At 42.3% G+C, this 25,809-nt stretch overlaps 1 pseudogene; it reads right to left on the reverse strand.

Annotated features, from left to right (window-relative positions):
- Nucleotides 1-16,219: 16,219 nt before the first annotated feature.
- Nucleotides 16,220-25,344, reverse strand: LOC115356787 (ATP-dependent RNA helicase DDX1-like; annotated as a pseudogene).
- Nucleotides 25,345-25,809: the final 465 nt, after the last annotated feature.

Genomic DNA, 25,809 nt, shown 5'->3' on the forward strand with positions numbered 1-25,809 from the left:
TGTTTTATGGCAAACTAAAGCAGACATGATAAATTGAAGATGACACACATAAAGTTGAACATCTGCTGAGTCATTTAAGCTTTGAATGGAGTCTGTGAGCCAAAGAATGAGGGAGCTGTGAGGCTTTGAAAATGCATGAGTGTCTGCCGATTTCCCATTATTTTTCTATGAGGGCAAAATCGCGATTTTAAAATTGAATTATGAGAAATCGCAAGGTCCGATCGGTTTGAAAATTGACACACCTCTTCTTCTCCACAAGACGCACATTTTTCGTATTTGATGCGTGGATGCAGGTCCAAAGCTCTGGGCCCTGGAGCCTTCTGAAGTTTTGGCCATTCATTTCGGATGGCCGAAATTTTCAGGAAAATTGGAATTTTGAGAATTCCGTGGGTCGGATTCCTTATAAAAGTAATAGCACACTTCTCCCAATGGGGCCACACATTTTCCCAATTCATTGTGTGGGCCTAAAACCAAAGCTGTAGGAGGAGTAGCGCGCCGAAAAACGTGCAGAATAAGAAAATATAACTAGAAGATAGAAAGTTTCTGAAGAAACTTTAATGTGCTTGCCTTGCGCATGTCGGGTTACACGCAACATCACCAGAGCCTGTCTACTGTATTAGAGCTTCTCTGATATCACGCGCCTCAGCTTCAAAACAAACTGCTGCGTGCTGCTCACTCTCTCTCTCTCTCTCTCTCTCTCTCTCTCTCTCTCTCTCTCTCTCTCTCTCTGTCTCTGTCTCTCCTCGCCGCTCTACATACATCCGTGATACTCAAAGACACGCGGTGGTTATGTCATGCCCAAGCACATGCACGGTCGGGCACGCGAACGTGGATACGACGTAAATCATGCAGTCCTCCTCCCTCCGCAAAATCGTTTAATGTGAACGGCGGCATTGCGCAATCAATAATCAACCGATAATAATAATCAACCAGATCTGACAGGTGCGCCGCACACACAGACTGACATATAGTGTAGCACACGCACATTTCCATTAAACTAAACAGTTTGCTTACCTGTCAATCATACATCACAGAAGACGCACACATTGAAGCCTGGTTCATATCGGCATACCAACTCTTCTGACGATTACAGCCGAATGTAGCCGAGCACGGCGACTGGACGGACTGTAATTCTTGTCTTAGCGTGCCCTCTTGTGATAAGAACTGGTATCACCACAATAGACAGTTCTCCCTTTACCACAACTGAAGGTAAGTCCCACAATAACAGGTATTTCTTATTATGAATCAAAAATAAAAATAAAAATAAAAAATAAATGGGGGCTCCGGCTGTCAGTTGGACACAGACGGAGGAAGTTACCTCTGAAACTGTCAAGGTAAATAAACACCCCTTAAATGAAACAAAACGTCTGTTAGTTAAAAGGAAGACATGATGAATGTATGTGTGTATTTCAATGTGACGTGCATAACGGGGGCAGTCGCGCTGGAGCGCGTTTGGGCTTGATAATGTGAGTGCAGGCCAGCAGGAGACTGGGGAGGGGGGAGAGAGGGCGGGACACAGCCACAAAGTTAGTTTTCAAATTGATAACCCATCATAACCCTTGCTTTCAATATTAAAAAATGCCCCAAAAAATCCCAAAAGAATTATATAGATAAATAAAAGGTTGTTATGCTACCTGACTATTACTGAAGGATATTAGAACACATCTCAAAAATGTTCATACATTTTTTTATTATTATTTTAATATTATTAACTATAATAACATCTATTTAGTATATATTTACAGGGCTGCCAGTAGAGGGAGCTCACGCTCTTTGGATGTAAATGTAAATACAGTCACTGCCAAGTCCAGTATTTTGGGTATTGATGTGGGCAAACAGAGTTAAGACTGGAGATCAGTAGAGTGGGTGAAGACTGGAGATAAGTATCACATTCCAGCATATTTATTTATTTATTTATTCATTTAACTACCGTAAATCAGTCACAGTCACACAAATAGGCTCCATATTTTTTCTTACCTTGATGCAGAATTAGTGTTGAAAGTTCATAAGCAGCCAAATGTTGCCAAAAGCAGCCCAATTTTGAAGTAGACGCCCAACGTGATTGTTCCCTGCCCAACGGAATTAAAAATAGCCCAACTGACAATCCTGGCAGGAGGAGAATTGAACTCTGTTCTCCAGCACGAGAGACAAAGAGGTTACCGCTGCGCTACCGGAGCTCAGGGGGGCGGAGCCCGAAATTACATTCTATGAAGCAGACAGGAGCAATGACACTGGTGCTGGTGACAAGATCGCCGAAAACCACGGGTCAAACTACCGCATTTTTCTCCGCGATAGTAAGTCCGAGCAGAAAATGGATTGCACCACGAGAATCCTAAGGCTTTGAGCTTTTAAACCATGTTTAAATTATTTTCCAACTCCCGAAAATGCCCGATTTATGGCGAGTTGGAAACGTGTGTGTTTCTGCTTTCCTCCCGCGACTCTGCTTTGCCGATATAATGGGACTGAATGGGGGAGAGAGCTGGGACTCCCGCCTCGTTAAGAGTCTCAATGAAAAAAGTTGAAGCTATTTTGCTTTTGTCTTTACATTTTTCAAAGCACAACTATTTTTCCTACAATTTGATCCCAAATTTATGCATGTGCAGTGAAAATTGTGGCCAGCAGAGCAAGTTTAAGACAAAATTTTCAGGCGATTTTTCAGGGCTGCCTCCCTCTAACTCTCAGGAATTTCAGCTATGCCGCTCTAGCTCAGCCTACGTACCTCTCCCATTCGTTTGTATTGAGTCTGGAATTTCGACTTCAAAGTGGAATTTAGGAAAAACGGAATGTCGGATCGGTTTGAAAATTCACAGGTAGCTTCCTCTCCCAAAGACACAAATTTTTCTAATTTGGTGTGTGGACCTAGGTCCAAAGCTCTGCTCTGTGGAGCCTCGGGAAGTTTTGCCCATTCATTCGAATGGGCCAAATTTGCCACAAAAATTGGAATTTGGGGAATTCCAGATGTTGGATTCCTTATAAAAGTAATAGCACACTTCTCCCAATGGGGCCGCACATTTTCCCAATTCATTGTGTGGGCCTAAAATGAAAGCTGTAGGAGGAGTAGCGCGCCGAAGAAATTTGCAGAAAAATAATAATAATAATAATAATAACTAGAGGATAGAAAGTTTCTGAAGAAACTTTAATGTGCTTGCCTTGCGCATGTCGGGTTACACGCAACATCACCAGAGCCTGTCTACTGTATTAGAGTTTCTCTGATATCACGTGCCTCAGCTTCAAAACAAACTGCTGCGTGCGGCTCTCTCTCTCTCTCTCTCTCTCTCTCTCTCTCTCTCTGTGTCTGTGTCTCTCCTCGCCGCTCTACACACATCCGTGATACTCAAAGACACGCGGTGGTTATGTCATGCACAAGCACATGCACGGTCGGGCACGCGAACGTGGATACGACGTAAATCATGCAGTCCTCCTCCCTCCGCAAAATCGTTTAATGCAAACGGCGGCATCGCGCAATCAATAATCAACCGATAATAATAATCAACCAGATCCGGCAGACCTAACCAGGTGGCCACACACAGCGTGAGGTGCTGGCCAACACCGAGCCGGCACCGCGCACACAGACTGTCATATAGTGTAGCACACTTGCAAAGGACGACGCTTACAAGGGCGTTGTGGTCGAGACGAGTTTACTCTCCATCTGTCAATCATACATAACAAGACACACACATTGCAGCCTGGTTCATAACCGCACGTGCAGCTCTTCTGATGATTACAGCCGAATGTAAAGAGCACGAACACAACAGGGGATCAACATAAAAACAAAGGCGACCGTCATGTGCACTGTGCTATGACATCAAGTAAAGGGGGCAGACTATATTAGTTACATTTTGCACTCCATAATAATAAACATCACCCACCGTCCGTTGACGTTAGCTCCGGATCGCGGGAGCAAGCTAAGGGTAATTAGCGCTTAGCGAGCGAGCTAGCCATAACAGTTAGCTTACTCACGTCATCAAATAAATAATATATGTCCTTCGTGAGTCTCTTTGATATGTCTCGCTACCCCACTCACATACACTATTTCACACACACACATTTCCATTAAACTAAACAGTCTGCTTACCTGTCAATCATACATCACAGAAGACGCACACATTGCAGCCTGGTTCATATCGGACGCAGCTCTTCTGACGATTACAGCCGAATGTAGCCGAGCACGGCGTCTGGACGGACTGTAATTCTTGTCTTAGCGTGCCCTCTTGTGATAAGAACTGGTATCACCACAATAGACAGTTCTCCCTTTACCACAACTGAAGGTAAGTCCCACAATAACAGGTATTTCTTATTATGAATCAAAAATAAAAATAAAAAAATAAATGGGGGCTCCGGCTGTCAGTTGGACACAGACGGAGGAAGTTACCTCTGAAACTGTCAAGGTAAATAAACACCCCTTAAATGAAACAAAACGTCTGTTAGTTAAAAGGAAGACATGATGAATGTATGTGTGTATTTCAATGTGACGTGCATAACGGGGGCAGTCGCGCTGGAGCGCGTTTGGGCTTGATAATGTGAGTGCAGGCCAGCAGGGGACTGGGGAGGGGGGAGAGAGGGCGGGACACAGCCACAAAGTTAGTTTTCAAATTGATAACCCATCATAACCCTTGCTTTCAATATTAAAAAATGCCCCAAAAAATCCCAAAAGAATTATATAGATAAATAAAAGGTTGTTATGCTACCTGACTATTACTGAAGGATATTAGAACACATCTCAAAAATGTTCATAATTTTTTTATTATTATTTTAATATTATTAACTATAATAACATCTATTTTGTATATATTTACAGGGCTGCCAGTAGAGGGAGCTCACGCTCTTTGGATGTAAATGTAAATACAGTCACTGCCAAGTCCAGTATTTTGGGTATTGATGTGGGCAAACAGAGTTAAGACTGGAGATCAGTAGAGTGGGTGAAGACTGGAGAGAAGTATCACATTCCAGCATATTTATTTATTTATTCATTTATTTATTCATTTAACTACCGTAAATCAGTCACAGTCACACAAATAGGCTCCATATTATTTCTTACCTTGATGCAGAATTAGTGTTGAAAGTTGAAAGTTCATAAGCAGCCAAATGTTGCCAAAAGCAGCCCAATTTTGAAGTAGACGCCCAACGTGATTGTTCCCTGCCCAACGGAATTAAAAATAGCCCAACTGACAATCCTGGCAGGAGGAGAATTGAACTCCGTTCTCCAGCATGAGAGGCTGGAGAGGTTACCGCTGCGCTACTGGAGCTCAGGGGGGCGGAGCCCGAAATTACTGTCTATGAAGCAGACAGGAGCAATGACACTGGTACTGGTGACAAGATCGCCGAAAACCACGGGTCAAACTACCGCATCTTTCTCCGCGATAGTAAGTCCGAGCAGAAAATGGATTGCACCACGAGAATCCTAAGGCTTTGAGCTTTTAAACCATGGTCAAATTATTTTCCAACTCCCGAAAATGCCCGATTTATGGCGAGTTGGAAACGTGTGTGTTTCTGCTTTCCTCCCGCGACTCTGCTTTGCCGATATAATGGGACTGAATGGGGGAGAGAGCTGGGACTCCCGCCTCGTTAAGAGTCGAAATGAAAAAAGTTGAGGCTATTTTGCTTTTGTCTTTACATTTTTCAAAGCACAACTATTTTTCCTACAATTTGATCCCAAATTTATGCATGTTGAGTGAAAATTGTGGCCAGCACAGCAAGTTTAAGACAAAGGTTTCAGGCGAATTTTCATGGCTGCCTCGCTCTAGGTGCTCAGGCACGTCGCTCTACTTTCCTACGTACCACTTTGAGCCTTGGCCATTAGTTTTATTTCGTCGACTTCAAACTGGAATTGCGAAAAAACGGAACGTCGGATCGATTTGAAAATTCGCAAGCAGCTTCTTCTCCACAAGACGCACATTTTTCTAATTTGGTGTGTGGACCTAGGTCCAAAGCTCTGGGCGGTAGAGCCTTCGAAAGTTTTGCCCATTCATTTCCTATGGGCGAAATTTTCGGGAAAATGGGAATTGCGCAAATTCCGTACGTCGGATTCCTTATAAAAGTAATAGCACACTTCTCCCAATGGGGCCGCACATTTTCCCAATTCATTGTGTGGGCCTAAAATCAAAGCTGTAGGAGGAGTAGCGCGCCAAAATATTTGCAGAATAATAATAACTAGAAGATAGAAAGTTTCTGAAGAAACTTTAATGTGCTTGCCTTGCGCATGTCGGGTTACACGCAACATCACCAGAGCCCGTCTACTGTATTAGAGTTTCTCTGATATCACGTGCCTCAGCTTCAAAACAAACTGCTGCGTGCTGCTCTCTCTCTCTCTCTCTCTCTCTCTCTCTCTCTCTCTCTCTCTCTCTCTCTCTCTCTCTCTCTCTCTCTCTCTCTCTCTCTCCTCGCCGCTCTACACACATCCGTGATACTCAAAGACACGCGGTGGTTATGTCATGCACAAGCACATGCACGGTCGGGCACGCGAACGTGGATACGACGTAAATCATGCAGTCCTCCTCCCTCCGCAAAATCGTTTAATGCGAACGGCGGCATTGCGCAATCAATAATCAACCGATAATAATAATCAACCAGATCTGACAGGTGCGCCGTGCACACAGACTGACATATAGTGTAGCACACTTGCAAAGGACGACGCTTACAAGGGCGTTGTGGTCGAGACGAGTTTACTCTCCATCTGTCAATCATACATAACAAGACACACACATTGCAGCCTGGTTCATAACCGCACGTGCAGCTCTTCTGATGATTACAGCCGAATGTAAAGAGCACGAACACAACAGGGGATCAACATAAAAACAAAGACGACCGTCATGTGCAGTGTGCTACGACATCAAGTAAAGGGGGCAGACTATATTAGTTACATTTTGCACTCCATAATAATAAACATCACCCACCGTCTGTTGACGTTAGCTCCGGGTCGCGGGAGCAAGCTAACGGTAATTAGCGCTTAGCGAGCGAGCTAGCCATAACAGTTAGCTTACTCACGTCATCAAATAAATCATATATTTCCTTCGTGAGTCTCTTTGATATGTCTCGCTACCCCACTCACATACACTGTTTCACACACACACATTTCCATTAATCTAAACAGTCTGCTTACCTGTCAATCATACATCACAGAAGACGCACACATTTCAGCCTGGTTGATAACTGCATGCCGAACTCTTCTGACGATTACAGCCGAATGTAGCCGAGCACGGCGTCTGGACGGACTGTATTTCTTGTCTTAGCGTGCCCTCTTGTGATAAGAACTGGTATCACCACAATAGACAGTTCTCCCTTTACCACAATGCACACTGAAGGCAAGTCCCACAATAACAGGTATTTCTTATTATGAATCAAAAATAAAAATAAAAATAAAAAGTAAATGGGGGCTCCGGCTGTCAGTTGGACACAGACGGAGGAAGTTACCTCTGAAACTGTCAAGGTAAATAAACACCCCTTAAATGAAACAAAACGTCTGTTAGTTAAAAGGAAGACATGATGAATGTATGTGTGTATTTCAATGTGACGTGCATATCGGGGGCAGTCGCGCTGGAGCGCGTTTGGGCTTGATAATGTGAGTACAGGCCAGCAGGGGACTGGGGAGGGGGGGGAGAGGGCGGGACACAGCCACGAAAATGTAGTTTTCAAATTGATTCGTAAATAACTTCAAATATACAATTAACCTTGCTCTTGTGTTGATTTCATGGTAACACCCCCGGTGTTAGGCTCAGTTTTGACCCGTGTTTTAAATCAGCCATAAAATACCAACAAAAAACAATTATTTTTCATCCAATGTGTTTCTTATCTCTTGGTTACCTTGTTACTTCCAAAAAAAATCCCAAGAGAATTATATAGATAAATAAAAGGTTGTTATGCTACCTGACTATTACTGAGGGATATTAGAACACATCTAAAAAATGTTCATAATTTTTTTTTATTATTATTTTAATATTATTAACTATAATAACATCTATTTTGTATATATTTACAGGGCTGCCAGTAGAGGGAGCTCACGCTCTTTGGATGTAAATGTAGATACAGTCACAAACAGAGTTAAGACTGGAGATCAGTAGAGTGGGTGAAGACTGGAGATAAGTATCACATTCCAGCATATTTATTTATTTATTCATGTATTTATTTATTTAACTACCGTAAATCAGTCACAGTCACACAAATAGGCTCCATATTTTTTCTTACCTTGATGCAGAATTAGTGTTGAAAGTTGAAAGTTCATAAGCAGCCAAATGTTGCCAAAAGCAGGCCAATTTTGAAGTAGACGCCCAACGTGATTGTTCCCTGCCCAACAGAATTAAAAATAGCCCAATCTGACAATCCTGGCAGGAGGAGAATTGAACTCCGCTCTCCAGCACGAGAGGCGAGGAGGTTACCGCTGCGCTACTGGAGCTCATGGGGGCGGAGCCCGAAATTACTGTCTATGAAGCAGACAGGAGCAATGACACTGGTACTGGTGACAAGATCGCCGAAAAACACGGGTCAAACTACCGCATATTTCTCCGCGATAGTAAGTCCGAGCAGAAAATGGATTGCACCACGAGAATCCTAAGGCTTTGAGCTTGTAAACCATGTTTAAATTATTTTCCAACTCCCGAAAATGCCCGATTTATGGCGAGTTGGAAACGTGTGTGTTTCTGCTTTCCTAACGCGACTCTGCTTTGCCGATATAATGGGACTGAATGGGGGAGAGAGCTGGGACTCCCGCCTCGTTAAGAGTCGAAATGAAAAAAGTTGAAGCTATTTTGCTTTTGTCTTTACATTTTTCAAAGCACAACTATTTTTCCTACAATTTGATCCCAAATTTATGCATGTGGAGTGAAAATTGTGGCCACCAGAGCAAGTTTAAGACAAAGGTTTCAGGCGATTTTTCATGGCTGCCTCCCTCTAGCTCTCAGGAATTCCAGCTATGCCGCTCTAGCTCAGCCTACGTACCTCTCCCATTCGTTTGTATTGAGTCTGGAATTTCGACGTTAAACTGGAATTGCGGGAAAACGGAATGTCGGATCGGTCTGAAAATCGAAACTCTGCTTCTTCTCCACAAGACGCACATTTTTCTAATTTGGTGTGTGGACCTAGGTCCAAAGCTCTGGGCGCTGGAGCCTTCGGAAGTTTTTGCCCATTCATTCGAATGGGCCAAATTTGCTACAAAAATTGGAATTTGGGGAATTCCAGATGTTGGATTCCTTATAAAAGTAATAGCACACTTCTCCCAATTGGGCCACACATTTTCCCAATTCATTGTGTGGGCCTAAAATCAAAGCTGTAGGAGGAGTAGCGCGCCGAAGAAATTTGCAGAAAAATAAAATATAATAATAATAATAATAAAAATAATAATTTAGAATAGTAAGATGTGCTGCCTCTCCAAGGCAAGCACATAATAATAAAAAGAATAAATATGAGCAACAATAAGATGTGTTGCCTTTCCAAGGCAAGCACATAATAATAAAAATAACTAGAGGATAGAAAGTTTCTGAAGAAACTTTAATGTGCTTGCCTTGCGCATGTCGGGTTACACGCAACATCACCAGAGCCTGTCTACTGTATTAGAGTTTCTCTGATATCACGCGCCTCAGCTTCAAAACAAACTGCTGCGTGCTGCTCTCTCTCTCTCTCTCTCTCTCTCTCTCTCTCTCTCTCTCTCTCTCTCTCTCTCTGTCTCTCCTCGCCGCTCTACACACATCCGTGATACTCAAAGACATGCGGTGGTTATGTCATGCACAAGCACATGCACGGTCGGGCACGCAAACGTGGATACGACGCAAATCATGCAGTCCTCCTCCCTCCGCAAAATCGTTTAATGCAAACGGCGGCATTGCGCAATCAATAATCAACCGATAATAATAATCAACCAGATCCGGCAGACCTAACCAGGTGGCCACACACAGCGTGAGGTGCTGGCCACAGACTGTTATATAGTGTAGCACACTTGCAAAGGACGACGCTTACAAGGGCGTTGTGGTCGAGACGAGTTTACTCTCCATCTGTCAATCATACATAACAAGACACACACATTGCAGCCTGGTTCATAACCGTACGTGCAGCTCTTCTGATGATTACAGCCGAATGTCAAGAGCACGAACACAACAGGGGATCAACATAGAAACAAAGGCGACCGTCATGTGCACTGTGCTACGACATCAAGTAAAGGGGGCAGACTATATTAGTTACATTTTGCACTCCATAATAATAAACATCACCCACCGTCTGTTGACGTTAGCTCCGGGTCGCGGGAGCAAGCTAAGGGTAATTAGCGCTTAGCGAGCGAGCTAGCCATAACAGTTAGCTTACTCACGTCATCAAATAAATAATATATTTCCTTCGTCTCTTTGATATGTCTCGCTACCCCACTCACATACACTATTTCACACACACACATTTCCATTAATCTAAACAGTCTGCTTACCTGTCAATCATACATCACAGAAGACGCACACATTTCAGCCTGGTTCATAACTGCATGCTGAACTCTTCTGACGATTACAGCCGAATGTAGCCGAGCACGGCGTCTGGACGGACTGTAATTCTTGTCTTAGCGTGCCCTCTTGTGATAAGAACTGGTATCACCACAATAGACAGTTCTCCCTTTACCACAACTGAAGGTAAGTCCCACAATAACAGGTATTTCTTATTATGAATCAAAAATGAAAATAAAAATAAAAAATAAATGGGGGCTCCGGCTGTCAGTTGGACACAGACGGAGGAAGTTACCTCTGAAACTGTCAAGGTAAATAAACACCCCTTAAATGAAACAAAACGTCTGTTAGTTAAAAGGAAGACATGATGAATGTATGTGTGTATTTCAATGTGACGTGCATATCGGGGGCAGTCGCGCTGGAGCGCGTTTGGGCTTGATAATGTGAGTGCAGGCCAACAGGGGACTGGGGAGGGGGGAGAGAGGGCGGGACACAGCCACGAAAATGTAGTTTTCAAATTGATTCGTAAATAACTCCAAATATACAATTAACCTTGCTCTTGTGTTGATTTCATGGTAACACCCCCGGTGTTAGGCTCAGTTTTGACCCGTGTTTTAAATCAGCCATAAAATACCAACAAAAAACAATTATTTTTCATCCAATGTGTTTCTTATCTCTTGGTTACCTTGTTAGGCTTCCTTATCCATCCCTTATCTTAAAAAAGTCCCCAAAAAATCCCAAGAGAATTATATAGATAAATAAAAGGTTGTTATGCTACCTGACTATTACTGAGGGATATTAGAACACATCTCAAAAATGTTCCTAATTTTGTTTTTATTATTATTTTAATATTATTAACTATAATAACATCTATTTTGTATATATTTACAGGGCTGCCTGTAGAGGGAGCTCACGCTCTTTGGATGTAAATGTAGATACAGTCACTGCCAAAACCACTATTGATGGGGGAAGATATTTTGGAAATCTTGAAGACTGAATTGCTAATATATTCTTTCAATATTTATTTATTTATTTATTTATTTTATTTTTGGAGTGCCTGAACATTGGGGGGGGACTTGTACCTCTTGAAGACTGGGTGAAGAGTGGGTTAAGACTGCAGATCAGTAGAGTGGGTGAAGACTGGAGATAAGTATCACATTCCAGCAGATTTATTTATTTATTCATTTATTTATTTATTCATTTATTTATTCATTTAACTACCGTAAATCAGTCACAGTCACACAAATAGGCTCCATATTTTTTCTTACCTTGATGCAGAATTAGTGTTGAAAGTTGAAAGTTCATAAGCAGCCAAAAGTTGCCAAAAGCAGCCCAATTTTGAAGTAGACACCCAACGTGATTGTTCCCTGCCCAACGGAATTTAAAAATAGCCCAACTGACAATCCTGGCAGGAGGAGAATTGAACTCCGTTCTCCAGCACGAGAGACAAAGAGGTTACCGCTGCGCTAACGGAGCTCAGGGGGGCGGAGCCCGAAATTACATTCTATGAAGCAGACAGGAGCAATGACACTGGTGCTGGTGACAAGATCGCCGAAAACCACGGGTCGAACTACCGCATTTTTCTCCGCGATAGTAAGTCCGAGCAGAAAATGGATTGCACCACGAGAATCCTAAGGCTTTGAGCTTTTAAACCATGGTCAAATTATTTTGCAACTCCCGAAAATGCCCGATTTACGGCGATTTGGAAACGTGTGTGTTTCTGCTTTCCTCCCGCGACTCTGCTTTGCCGATATAATGGGACTGAATGGGGGAGAGAGCTGGGACTCCCGCCTCGTTAAGAGTCGAAATGAAAAAAGTTGAAGGTACTTTGCTTTTGTCTTTACATTTTTCAAAGCACAACTATTTTTCCTACAATTTGATCCCAAATTTATGCATGTGGAGTGAAAATTGTGGCCAGTACAGCAAGTTTGAGACAAAATTTTCAGGCGATTTTTCAGGGCTGCTTCACTCTAAGTGTGACGTCACTCACTCTAGCTCTCTCCATTAGTGTGTATTGCGTCAACTTCGAACCGGAATTGCGTAAAAACGGAATGTCGGATCGGTTTGAAAATTCGCAGGTAGCTTCCTCTCTCAAAGACGCCAATTTTTCTAATTTGGTGTGTGGACCTAGGTCAAAAGCTCTGCTCTGTGGAGCCTCGGGAAGTTTTGCCCATTCATTCGAATGGGCCAAATTTGCCACAAAAATTGGAATTTTGGGAATTCCAGATGTTGGATTCCTTATAAAAGTAATAGCACACTTCTCCCAATGGGGCCGCACATTTTCCCAATTCATTGTGTGGGCCTAAAATGAAAGCTGTAGGAGGAGTAGCGCGCCGAAGAAATTTGCAGAAAAATAAAATATAATAATAATAATAAAAATTATAAAGTTTCTGAAGAAACTTTGATGTGCTTGCCTTACGACCGCCTGGACATGCGCTAAATCAGCAGCCCTATGCTGTTTGTGGGTTGTGTAGTGTTGTGGCTCTTGCCCAGGCGGGGAGTTGAACCCTGGTCTCCTGCATGGCAGGCAGAGACACTATCCACTGTGCCACTGGGGCTTTTGTGGGCGGAGCCAGAAATGAGGCTCTATGAAACACACAGCATGAGTGACAGTGCTGCTTCTGTGAAAAATCACCTAAAACTAGTGGTCAAACAAATGCTTTCTCCTCAATAATAGTAAGTCCGAGCAGAAAATAAAATGTCCCATGAGAAAGGCAAGGCTTTGGGCTTTCAAACTGTGTTAAAATTATTTTCCAACTCCCAAAAATTCCCCCCCCTAGAGCGAGTTGAAAAAGTGTGTCTTTCTGCTTCTCTCCCGAGACTTTGCATTTCAGATATAATGGGAGTCTATGGGGGAGAGAGCTGGCACTCCTGCCTCGTTAAGGGTCACAGTTTAAAAAGTTGAAGCTACTTTGCTTTTGTATTTACATTTTTCAAAGCACAACTATTTTTCCTACAATTTGATCCCAAATTTATGCATGTGGAGTGAAAATTGTGGCCAGGAGAGCAAGTTAAAGACAAAAGTTTTAGGCGATTTTTAAGGGCTGCTCCACTCTAGCCCTCAGGAATGCCACTCTAGCTCACGCAATACACACTCATTCAAAAGTCAGAGGCGGCTCAAAAATAACTCCAAACTTAAACTGTGTTTTATGGCAAACTAAAGCAGACCTGAAAAATTGAAGATGACACACATAAAGTTGAACATCTGCTGAGTCATTTAAGCTTTGAATGGAGTCTGTGGGCCAAAGAATGAGGGAGCTGTGAGGCTTTGAAAATGCATGAGTGTCTGCCGATTTCCCATTCTTTTTCTATGAGGGCAAAATCGTGATTTAAATTGTGAATTATGAAAAATCCCAAAGTCTGATCGGTTTGAAAATTGACACACCTCTTCATCTCCACAAGATGCACATTTTTCGTATTTGATGCGTGGATGCAGGTCAAAAGCTCTGGGCCCTGGAGCCTTCTGAAGTTTTGGCTATTCATTTCGGATGGCCGGAATTTTCAGGAAAATTGGAATTTTGAGAATTCTGTGAGTCAGATTCCTTATAAAAGTAATAGCACACCTCTCCCAATGGGGCCGCACATTTTCCCAATTCATTGTGTGGGCCTAAAACCAAAGCTGTAGGAGGAGTAGGGCACCGAAAAAAAGTGGAATAATAAAATAATAATAAAAAGAAGAAATATGCAAGATTTTAAGATGTGTTGCCTTTTCAAGGCAAGCACATAATAATAAGTATGCAAGATAATAAGATGTGTTGCCTTTTCAAGGCAAGCACATAATAAGTATGCAGGATAATAAGATGTGTTGCCTTTTCAAGGCAAGCACATAATAAATAAGTCATCAAGACAAAAGTCTGACAATGATGATCTGGCATGGAACTGGACCTTTGTGCAAAGTTCGGTGAATTTTCACACGTGGGAATCTTGCACAAGCTGAGGCTTGAACTCGCAATCATGAACACCGAGGCCTGGCCTCTATCTCACTGAGCTAAAACTTCACATGTAGCTTCACAAACTGACTGAGCCAATCACTGACCTGCAGGACAGCAGGCAGCCATTCATGGAAAGGCAGATTTTAAACAGCTGTCAAAAATTCAGTTATTAAGACAAAAATCTGAAAATACACATATTGCATCTAGACTGCATGGAGATGTTGATCATTTGTTTTTAACAATGATTGATTTGCTCCGTAAGTGAAAAACTTATGTTTAAAAATGCCATTTTTGCATTGACTCCAATTGTTCACGAGAGCAAAATTCAAAATGCTGTCAAAAATTCAGTTTTTGAGATACACATTTGAAATTCGCCATACATCATCTACCATGACTCTAGAATTTTGTCCATTTTTTTCATGAACATTGAAGATTTATTTAGCGAGAATTTGCAGGTATATGTTTACAGTACCATTTACAGTCAAACATTTTGATGCTTAGTAGGCTGTGATGGACTTCATAATGAGTGATAGACTTCATAATTTGCAATAGGTTTGAGGGCACAAAAGTTTCTTCAGTATTGGGGCTACAGTTTGATGAAAGTTGTGAAGTTGTAGCACATATGGTTGATTTGTTAAGAATTTTCAAAATTTTGAACTTTAGAGGCTTGCTATAGCGCCACCATCAGGACTATTGGCTTGAGTTTGCAGCAGGCGTAATCTGGCATGAGACTGGACCTTTGTGCAAAGTTTGGTGATTTTTCACCCATGGGAAGTATGATTTCCTCGGAAGAAGAAAGAAGAAGAAAGAAAGAAGAAGAAAGAACACGTAGGAATACAATAGTGTCCGGGCAGCATAGGCTGCCCGGACCCTAACTAGCTGTATGCAATAATACATTAATTTGATTTTGTGAAATTTTGTCTTGTGAAATAAACAAGTGACCTATTTTGATCCTGCTCTCAAAGAACCAGAATCGAAAATCAGGCTCTGAATCAGAATCAGAATAGATAAAATCCAAACAATGTTGAACCCTAGATGCACATCACCACATTTTTAAGCATTGAGACATATAGACATGTTATTACACCCCTACAGTACCTGCAGACATTCAGATGTATAACACATGCTTCCGAAGCAATAAATGCACTCTCTAAGATACAAAGAAAATGCTGCTTTAAAATATGCATCAAAGTGTGGTTTGGAGCATCAATTAAAGGTGCACTATGTAAAATTACTGAAGGTTGATAGAACTGGCATGTAAGCCGACAAGAGAACCATGTAGACTCAACCATTAATTGACAGTTCATGGTGCTGTCAGGATGTTGTCACTACAGTGTTTCCCCTCTTCATTCCTGTTTATTCTATTGGCGGGGCGCAGCGCCTCGCCAACGGACCCTTCCACCTCCCCTGAAAGTCACGCTAAATTAATTTAAGTTAATTAATTTTCAAATTAAAAAATAAATAAAATCACAACAGAAATAATTTAACATCACGTTTCTATACCTGCACCCATCCACAAGCAGACAGAGAGAGGAGGAGAATCAACACATTTTTTACGTTGGCTCCAGCCATCTGAAAAACAGGCGAAAATATCAGCGTTTTTTTAAACGCAAGGTACAACAGCCTGAGTTGACCACCAGTGGCGAAGATGAGTGCGTTTGCACTCCTCCGGTCCCTGGTCCAAGTCAAATGGACACCCACACGAGCGTTCCAAGCACTACAGCCGCGGGTACGAGTTCCGACCAGAGCGGTAGCCCCCTGGTTGAAACGGCCTCCCCTCCCCCTGACAGGCTGCTCAAGTCGACTCATCACCACGAAGATGAGTGTGTTCCTGGTCCAAGTCAAATGGTCACACCCCAAAATTTTCGTGCATGTGCTGAAGCCAGAATCCTAGGGGAAACACAGCACTAATATAACTGTCAAAACGCAACTTATCAAAAATTTTACCTGCAGCCTCTTGCCATCAGACGTGACCTGGGGGATCTGGTTATGGACCCTGTTGATGAAGTCTGTATAGCCTGCTGAGAGGAGACCATCCTGAGGGAGACACAAAACATAGAAATTTAAGTCAAAACACTGTAGCTGTGGAAAATGTAAGAATCAGTTAGATGATGGGAAAAACACCTAAAAGATTTACACAACTGAATGATTACAACTTTTGAGAAATGTATTTGAACACTTGGGAGATTAAGCCCACTATCTTAAATAACCATTTAATTTCTTGGGGGGAACACACTAAATTGTAGGCAGTCAGTGTTTTGGACAGGACATAGTCGTTAATGAGATTATTGCATTGTACATACACACTCATCCAACACCAGGAATCGGACTTGGGACAGATTAAGCTTCCCAGTGGATATGAGGTCATCCAGCCTCCCTGGTGTTCCCACCACAATGTCAACCTGAGAAGTGATGAGGAAGAGATAGCACAGCAAAAGGAAGAGGGCACAAGAGACAGGACAATTCTCAAACATATGCTGGTTCACATCAATTTAGGTCTCTGTTTAAATGTATGAAAACTATCTGAATGTTCGTTGGAGACAGTATATAATACATACCCCCTGTTCTAGAATAGCCAACTGTTCTTTTGCTGCCACTCCACCAATAATCAGCAGATCCCTGCAGTGAATGGATTTACAAACTGTAAGCTGAAGAATTTTTCCTTAAGCACTGTCTCCATCCAAGGGTGGAAAGTTGGAACATACATAAAATACATAAAATATTGACTATTTAGGACATTAGGACATGGATTTACAACATTGCTTTTCATGAGTGCATTGAAACAAATGCATGCTCACAGTAGCTGTCTCTGTTTGTGAAACTCAAAAGAGCTTTTTAATTATAAATGTCCAATTAATCTGATGAGCTTTCTCAAACTCAGTCACACCTGACTTTGGGGTTTTCCACATATTTCTTAAACTGGCTGACATTGTTGAGGGTTTGCTCAGCTAACTCTTTGGAGGGCTCGATGATCAGGGCTTTGGGAGCGTTGGATGATGCCTTCATCTGGCTCACTTTGGCACTTCCTGCACAAACACAGAGTATAGTTTCTCATTAATATTAACTGTGACAATGCTGAAATCTGTTTTTGATATTGTTCTTGCATTTTGGTGTTTATGGGCTTATCAGTATTGTCAAAATGCAACTTTTGCACATGCTTTTGAGAGTGATTTAGCTGAAGCATTAGAACTAAGGGAATGCTATGGGTGCTTTCATAAGCTATTTATAAGTTAAGTTTTTTTTTTTTTTTTTTTTTTTTTAATAAATCTTAATTTCTAATGTGGATATAATGACCAAGCAGGTAGAGGCAAATAACAGAACAGCAACAACAGTAAAATGAGTTCAGAAAATTGCATCCGTTTACTGTACTGTGGCCTTTAAAAATCAGGAAAAGACAACATATCTATCTCGATAGTAAGACACCCAAAATACTAGATGGCATCTAGTCTCATATGACAGTAGATATAATATTGATATGCACTATATGGACAAAAGAATTTAGACCACCACATTTACACCTACAGGGGCTTTAAAGACATCCCATTCTAAATCCATCAATATGACAAGAATATGGAGTTGGTCCCACCCATGCAGCTGTAACAGCATCCACTCTTCTGAAAAGGCTTTCTACAAGATTTTGCAGTTTGTCTGTGGGAATTTTTACACTTTCATCCATAATGGCAAATGTGTGGTCAGACAATGATATTGATCGAGAAGGTCTAGCTCGCAATCTCACTTCTAGTTCATCCGAACAGTGTTGGATGACTGCACTGGTGCATTCAGTGATTAAGTGGTGTGTCCCAACACTTTGGTCCATATAGGGTATCACCCAACCCTATTTACTGATAGCCCTATTTATTATGATAGGGGCTCTCAAAGTTATGACTGAGGGCCAATTTAGGAATGCAGCATTGGATTGAGGACTGCCCAACATAAAAAGGAAGACAAAGTAATTCCAAAACATTTTTTTTCTTTAATAGCCTATTCTAAAGATCATGGCAATTATGAATCATGTGAGAAATGTGTGTTGTGTTTCCTGAAGACAAAAGTCCTATTTGTCCATTTGTAGATCTATTCATGGTATATGTTTACAATTTACGCCCTGGAAATGGTTTGCAACCTGTGACGTAAAATAAATACAATTTGTAGTTAATGAGGCTAAAACAGATTTGTGAAAACTAACTGTTGGGCACTTAAACCTCTCTGAAATTGTTCAAGCTTATTTGTATGCTCCTTGACTGTGAACTTGTACATTTTATAACAGGTAATGGTGTCACAATGGTGTTTTATGTTAAATTCCTAGCACATCTGCTTACAGATTAGGGACAGCACTTTATACAACCTGTGAGGTACAACAAATCAACTGTTGCTCCATTTCCCATGAAACTTCCTTTTCTCCTCACTTACCCCTTTTCCACCAGGGCTGGTTCGGAGCCGGTGCCTGACTTAGCACCAGTTTTTTGGTTTTCCACCACCCAAGCACCGGCCAAACTGGTTCCAAATCGGTTCCAAGCAAGCACCAACGGCGAGCAGGGGCTAAACGGGAGCCAGAGAAAGAATCGATGACGCGGCCCACCGCGTCATTGGTGGGCGGACTTACAGACTCAAACGAGAGCAGCGATCGATATAAACGTATAGCTAAACATAGTCACCGTTTGTTCCGACCACGAATACGATGGGTAGCCGGCAATAATTGCGTTTTTCGCCTCTGGACCGCAATGTAGGCTTGTAAACAAACGAGCAGTATTTGCATCGCTACGGTGGGTCGTCCATGTTTGTTGTTGTGATTCCAAGCGAGTGTCTCGCACACCCACGTGATCACGTTTTACGACGATGTAATGACGTGGCTCTGACTTGACTCACTTGGCTGTTGGCCGGTGGAAAAGCCAACTTGCCCTGCGTTCCAATACTCATACTATCATACTATTTAGTAGGGAAAAAAAGATTTAGTGTGTCCCAATACATAGTATGTCAGATGCAGTATGCCAAGAGTACCAGGATATTCTACTATATCCGGTCATATTTCGCAGTATGGACAGAGCCCATCTATGACGAGCCTTGCCACTCTCCATTAACCCCCATTGTATCGAACTTGGTTGCAGTTCCACCGTAATTCCACTGGCGGTGATCGCGGGCAAGTGCAGAGTGAATGGGGCTCTATGGAGCTAGAAGGCTAAATTTGTCTCTTACAACTGTTTATGGCTGAAAAATCGCAAATACTGTTGTAGTTTCTGAAAGTTCAATATGGATTATAGGTTAAAAGTGAAATTAGCAAGAACTTATATCCTTTCAATTTCCTACAGGTTGGGCTGTTGTTGGCCATAACATGCTAGCATTTGCTAATGAATGCTGACTGGTCAGTGACGGACTTGCGGCTGTTTACGACCAGGGATCCCACTTGATGGCACCTGGGGTCCGTTTCACGAAGCAGGTTCAACCATCTCCGAGGCTGTGTCCGAAATCACTCCCTAACCACTATATAGTGCACTATATAGTGATTACACCATTTTGTAGGGGTGTTCCGAATGTCTAGTGATTATTAATGTTCACTATATAGTCCACTGGAGGCAATATATCCCATCATGCATTGCGGAACGGCGCCGAACAACGGGCGAAGTAGTGTCCGAAACGGTCCGCTATTGAGTTCACTATATAGTCCACTACATTGAATTCCCTATATAGTGAGTAGGGAGTAGTGAGTGAGTGAGTGATTTCAGACACAGCCCGAGTCTTACCCCGAATTCTGAGTTGATCTACTCTGAGATAGGAAACTCTGAGTTTTCGGTTCCAGAACAGCTGATTTGAGTTGATTTTATCAACTCGGAGTAGTTTCACCTGGAGTTAAGCGCGTGCACCACAGCTATAAAAAAGATAGCGTTAATGGAACCCCGATTTGACGAGTCACCATGGCAACGGGGAAGGGTCAGCCTGCGTTTTTCACCCCAGTTGAACTGGAAATCTTAATGCATTCATACAGCGAGTTTGAACATGTTTTTAAAAGAAAGTGCAACACCGCTGCAGCGGCAAAGGAGAGGGAGACGGCGTGGGAGAACATTGCTGCTCGGGTCAATGCGTAAGTTTAAATCCTAGTCCGTTGCAATGACAATAATATTACAGGGGAAAACTGCTTGAATGGTAGCCTATTAATTTATTTCATTTAGGTGCAATCCCGCGGGGGAGAAGCACACTTGGCAGCAGCTTAAGGGCCCACTCACATTGGCAAGTTTGAGCCCGTATCGTGCTAAAGCCAAAATCCCCCCCTCCCCAGTCAGCGGCTGGCCTGCACTCACATTACCTTTTTCCCAAATGCGCTCAAGCACGATTGCCCCCGGTGTGCACGTCATCACGTTGAAATACGACAACAACAGGCATGGCCCGACGTCATTATAAATAAATGTAGTTCAAATACATCGTCTTCCTTTTAACTAAAAAACGTTTTTGGTCATTCTAATCAGACATGGGATGTTTATTTACCTTGACAGTTTCGGAGGTAACTTCCTCCTTCTTCAGAAAGGTCCAACTGACAGCCGGAGCAGCACCTGTCAGATCCGGCAGACCGGGTGACCGGGTGGCCGCACACCGCGCGGTGCCGGCTAGCACCAGGTCTGCCGGATTGCCGCACACAGACTGCTGTACTTTCATTATAAACCGACTTTTGTTTATACGCGGTTGCAGCAGCACAACGGACAATGACACAGACAACATGGTTGATTATTGATTGCGCAACGCGGCCATTCGCCGGTAATCGCGCTGTGCACATTAAACAGTTTTGCAGAGGCAGGAGGAAAGTTGCATGATTTACGTCCGCGCACTGCGTGCGTGACCGTGCATGTGCTCATGTACGCGCCCGTACCGTGCAGAAGCACACCCCTTCCAACCGTGCCAGAGCGGGGGAAGTGTACTGTATTCAAGCACGATACGGAGCGATCACACTGGTCAAAGAATCCGGATTTTAAGGGCAATCGTGCTTGGGCGCGGATCAAACTTGCCAGTGTGAGTGGCCTCTAAGATGAAATATAAAAACGTTGTTCAGACATCTATGCGAAAACTCGCCTGCTGACTGAATGAATGAGGAAGTTAAATACCGTGTGTGGCTGAAAGAGGGCGGACACAGAGAGAAACTTGAGGTTTCATGAAAAAAAACCTGGTCCCGACCAGGTTAGTTTCATGGAATCTGTTACTGCGGTAACTGACCGAGAGCTTAAGCTAGAGTTACCCCTCTTTCTCTGCTTTGAGTTACCTCCCTTTGTGAAACGGAAAACTCGGAGTTTCCCTCATTTCAGGGTTACCAGACTCAGAGTTTTCACTAAAGGTGCTTTGTGAAACGGACCCCTGAAGACCAAGAGAATCTGGAAACACCACTCTTAAGGAGGACTTTTCTATCAACTTTTCTATCAACCCTAACCCTAACCCTATATTAGACATTCTCTGGTATGGATTTCAGCATGCTGCTCTGGCCATTCTGACCCACAATCCTTTGTGCAGCGGACGTTACGTCGCTCTGACTGAGTACAGGCCACGCCCACATACGGACGACAGTGACAGCAGAAGTGACGGGAAGACAGAAGATAATAAATATGACAGAGGACAGCGCAGTATGAAACAGCAGTGGCATTTTGACAACAACATTCAAATTTGCCGCTACGGACGGCGGCGGAAGTGAGCGAGAGGGCCGGACTTTAGGGACGATGTACGTAGTGTGTCCCAATAGTATGCATATGCAATGTCTAATATAGGGTTAGGGTTAGGTTAGGGTTCATACTAAACTACATACTTTGTAAGGGCAGCTGCAGTACCTACTAAAAGTTAAAAAGTATAAGTATGCGATTTGGAACGCAGGGCTGTTCTTTGTTGGCACCAGTTAAGCACTGGCTCTAGCACCAGCTCCAAACTAGCACCAGGTGCTTTTTGGTGGAAAGGGGGCAAGTACTGACATTTTTTGCACAATAGCCCCTGCTCCTCCATCTAACCGACTGCCATGGAAACGTGCCTAACTGACAGCTTAGCCCAGGGGGCACAGTTTGAATATACTTAAAAGCAAAGTACTGTGCGTTATAGGTTGATTTAAAAACTGTACTGAAACAGGACCAAATACAACACATGCATTTCATGTCACCTTACATCACCGCAGGCCACCAGAAAGTTTCTGAGGGCTGAGCTTTAAGAATGCCTGCTTTAAGATATTAACACACCATCTAAACACAACTGATTTCTTTTCAACCTAACTGCCTGCCGTGAACTATGACCCACACACCTGTCTGAGCAGATTGATTGCATGACCATCTGGTGCCTTGTCCAGAGCTACAAACCCGTTCTTAGGGGGATTTTTAAAATCTTCGCCTCCAAAGTTGAACTTCAGCTCTGCATCTGGCAGACAAGATGGGACAAAATTACAACTTGCATGTGCAAGTGTGTGCCATTCTAGTTAGTTTCCACAGACCACTATTACCATGATGGTATTGTGATGTGCACTGTAATGATACCTTCAACCACAGGAGGCAAAGAAAGGTTGGTTCTTCAGATGTTGGGGAATCTCAAAAGCCAAACCAAAGTCATTGGCCTGACAGAAAGAGAAAATGAGGAATGGGAAATCAGTATTATATGTTTTTTACATTTTACCCCACTTTGTCAGCTTCTACAAAGGAGCGATTGAAAGCATCCTGACTGGAAACATCACAAACTGGCATGGGATGTGCACGGCCCAGGACAGGAAGACTCTGCAACGAGTGATTAAAACTTCCCAAAAACATCATTGGCACCCTCTACCAAGCATCAGTGATATCGGGGAGGTGAGGTGCCTGCGCAGAGCCAAAAGGATCCTAAAAGACAACAGCCACCCCAGCCACCAGCCTGTTCCACCCTGCTGCCATCAGGCAAAGATACAGAAGTATTCGCTGCCGTACAACCAGACTACAGAGCAGCTTCTTCCCTCAGGCTGTGAGACGACTAAATGCACCATCTGCACTCCTCCATGTTTAATCATTTTATTTCTATACAATCAATTAATCAATCAAGAGGGAACCCACACTTTAATTTCATTATTCAACCTGTTGTATAATGACAATAAACTTCCTTGTATCCTTGTATCCTTGTAACTCCAGAATTCCTAAATTACCATTATATTTGGAATCATAACTAGTGAGGCTAGTAAATACTGCACCGTTTTTGGAGTACGAGACATGGCCATTATCTAGATCCAGGTAGCATCCAATTGTGTCATGCATGGGTAAACTCCTGTGTGGAGGCACAAGAGTTAAAATTATCATTATTTTTGTTTGTTTTTAGCATATTAAGGTGACAAAAAGTTCACAATTGCATAGGCAAATGTCAAAGACTTATCGTTGAGCCAATGTATTTGCAGATTTGTGTGCCAGATTTCTATTTTTGTTTATACTAATAATTTAAAAATATTTACACAGGTGACATGGTTATTCATCCGATTGAAACACTGTTGTTTTACCCTCTCCATAGCTGTCAACTGCTTGTTGTGGGATTTCTTTCCAGTTCCACCAAAACCAAAGCCATATTTATCAGTCCCTAGAAAGAGAGGACAGCTAATTTATAGCTCATTTATTCAAGTAACTATTCTACTGAGTCTACTGAGGCAGCTTGATTGATGGTTCAGGGTCAAATGGAGATTTAAGTGAAAGCAGAACCCAGCCTTGAATGCCTGAATAACAGGGAGACTGTGGATGAAAGGGAGGTTCATACCCAAATCCAGAGCTGCCTGACTGGTGGACCAGCCAACACGACACAAACCCTGGTCATGGCACGTCACCTCATAGTAGTATTTTCCTGTTCACAGAAATGAGGGCCAATGAGAAGTGGGAAGAGAGTGTGTGTATGTGTATGTGTGTGTGTGTGTGTGTGGATGAGGGCCTTAAATAAGCCTTACAGGGCCTTACATAAGACATGATTAAAGTTACATCTGTTTCTATAACACTGATGATCCTCTCAGTTGTTTTGTCTGGTAGAAACATATTGATTACTCTAACATAGATTACTTAACATAGAATGTATTAGTGTCAAGATGCAAACTGATCTCATTTTCAACCCCTGCTGAAGGCACTTTATCTCTACTGCTTACCTTTGGTGACACCTTTAGTGGAGCGGCAGCCATGCCACTCTTTAAACTCCCTGCTCTGGCAACACAATCCATCTGGACCAATTGCTGTGGAAGCATAACCAAAGTCAGAAAAAAACTGGGGGATACATAGCAAAGCTGAATACATCATATTATTAATTTGCTGTCTAGTGGTTGAATGTAACATGATAAGATAAGATGAAAGAAGGCTTTCATTCTTCTCACTTACCAAAGGCTGGACTGCGGTCATAAGGATTCATCTGCCAACAGTTGAAGACTGTGACAAAACAAAACACAAGTCCAACATCTGCATAGTGAATAGTTACTTGAATAAATTAGCTATCAATCACAGTAAAATAGTTGGCATGGTTTGGTGTATTTTGAAAGCATTTTTTATATTACACAAGAACTGGTCAGAACAGATGGGAAATAATGAGCCTGACATAGCAATTCTAATTAATTATATCTCAGCATCTGTGGGGAATTTCATCCAGCTAATTTACTCATAAAAATCTTAAAATTTTCACTAAAATTAAAGACACTTTGTTTGTTCAAAAACAATTGCATCTACTGTGACATTTCATATACCAAATGCTACAATTATATGTCAGAGTTAAGCTCCCATATATGTGACTGTTCCATGGTGATGATGTTTGTTTGCAACAGAAAGACGATCACGATACTGCTTGACGAAGTAAAGGTCTGTACAACAATATGAAAACAAATTAGCTGGAAATGCAAAGAAGATCTCAATCCAAAAGGCCCTGAATATTAAGATGTTCTCACTAGCTCCTCCAGTCTTGACAGTAGCTCTGCCCTTCTTTCCCTCCTGCTGGTCCTTTAGTGTCTCATACACAATCTGGATCACTGGGATACTGAAGGCCTGAGGAGAGTTCGGGAGGTTATGAGTAAGCATAATGCTATAGCTTTGTTTTTTATATTTCACTGACAATAAATCTGGAGATGTAAAGTTGAATTTCACATTTGTATAACTATGAAGTTACTTACTTTAAAAACATCTTTGTTTAAATAAAGACCAATGTTAAACTATCCAGTTATTCTAAAACCTATACTTAAACTAATCTAAAAAATAAATTCAAAACATAAACTTTGTAAAGCTAATTAGGGTAATGCAAATCACAAATTTCTTATAGCTCTGTCTGGCAGTTTGTGGTCCTGGTTGTTTGTCTTTTGTCTGAGTGTGTTTCATGTTGGATTTTGTGACCTCCAGCCCCTCCAGCTCCTCTCTGCCTCCTGGTTTGATCCGCCTGGCGAACAAGCAGATCAGCTGGCAGCTGGTGCTAGCAAGGTATGACATACATACATTGCATTCAGAAAGTATTCAGAACCCCTTCACTTTTTTCACTTTTGTTATGTTGCA

This window comes from Myripristis murdjan, unplaced genomic scaffold (assembly GCF_902150065.1).
Source record: "Myripristis murdjan unplaced genomic scaffold, fMyrMur1.1, whole genome shotgun sequence".
In the NCBI taxonomy this organism is placed as follows: domain Eukaryota; kingdom Metazoa; phylum Chordata; class Actinopteri; order Holocentriformes; family Holocentridae; genus Myripristis; species Myripristis murdjan.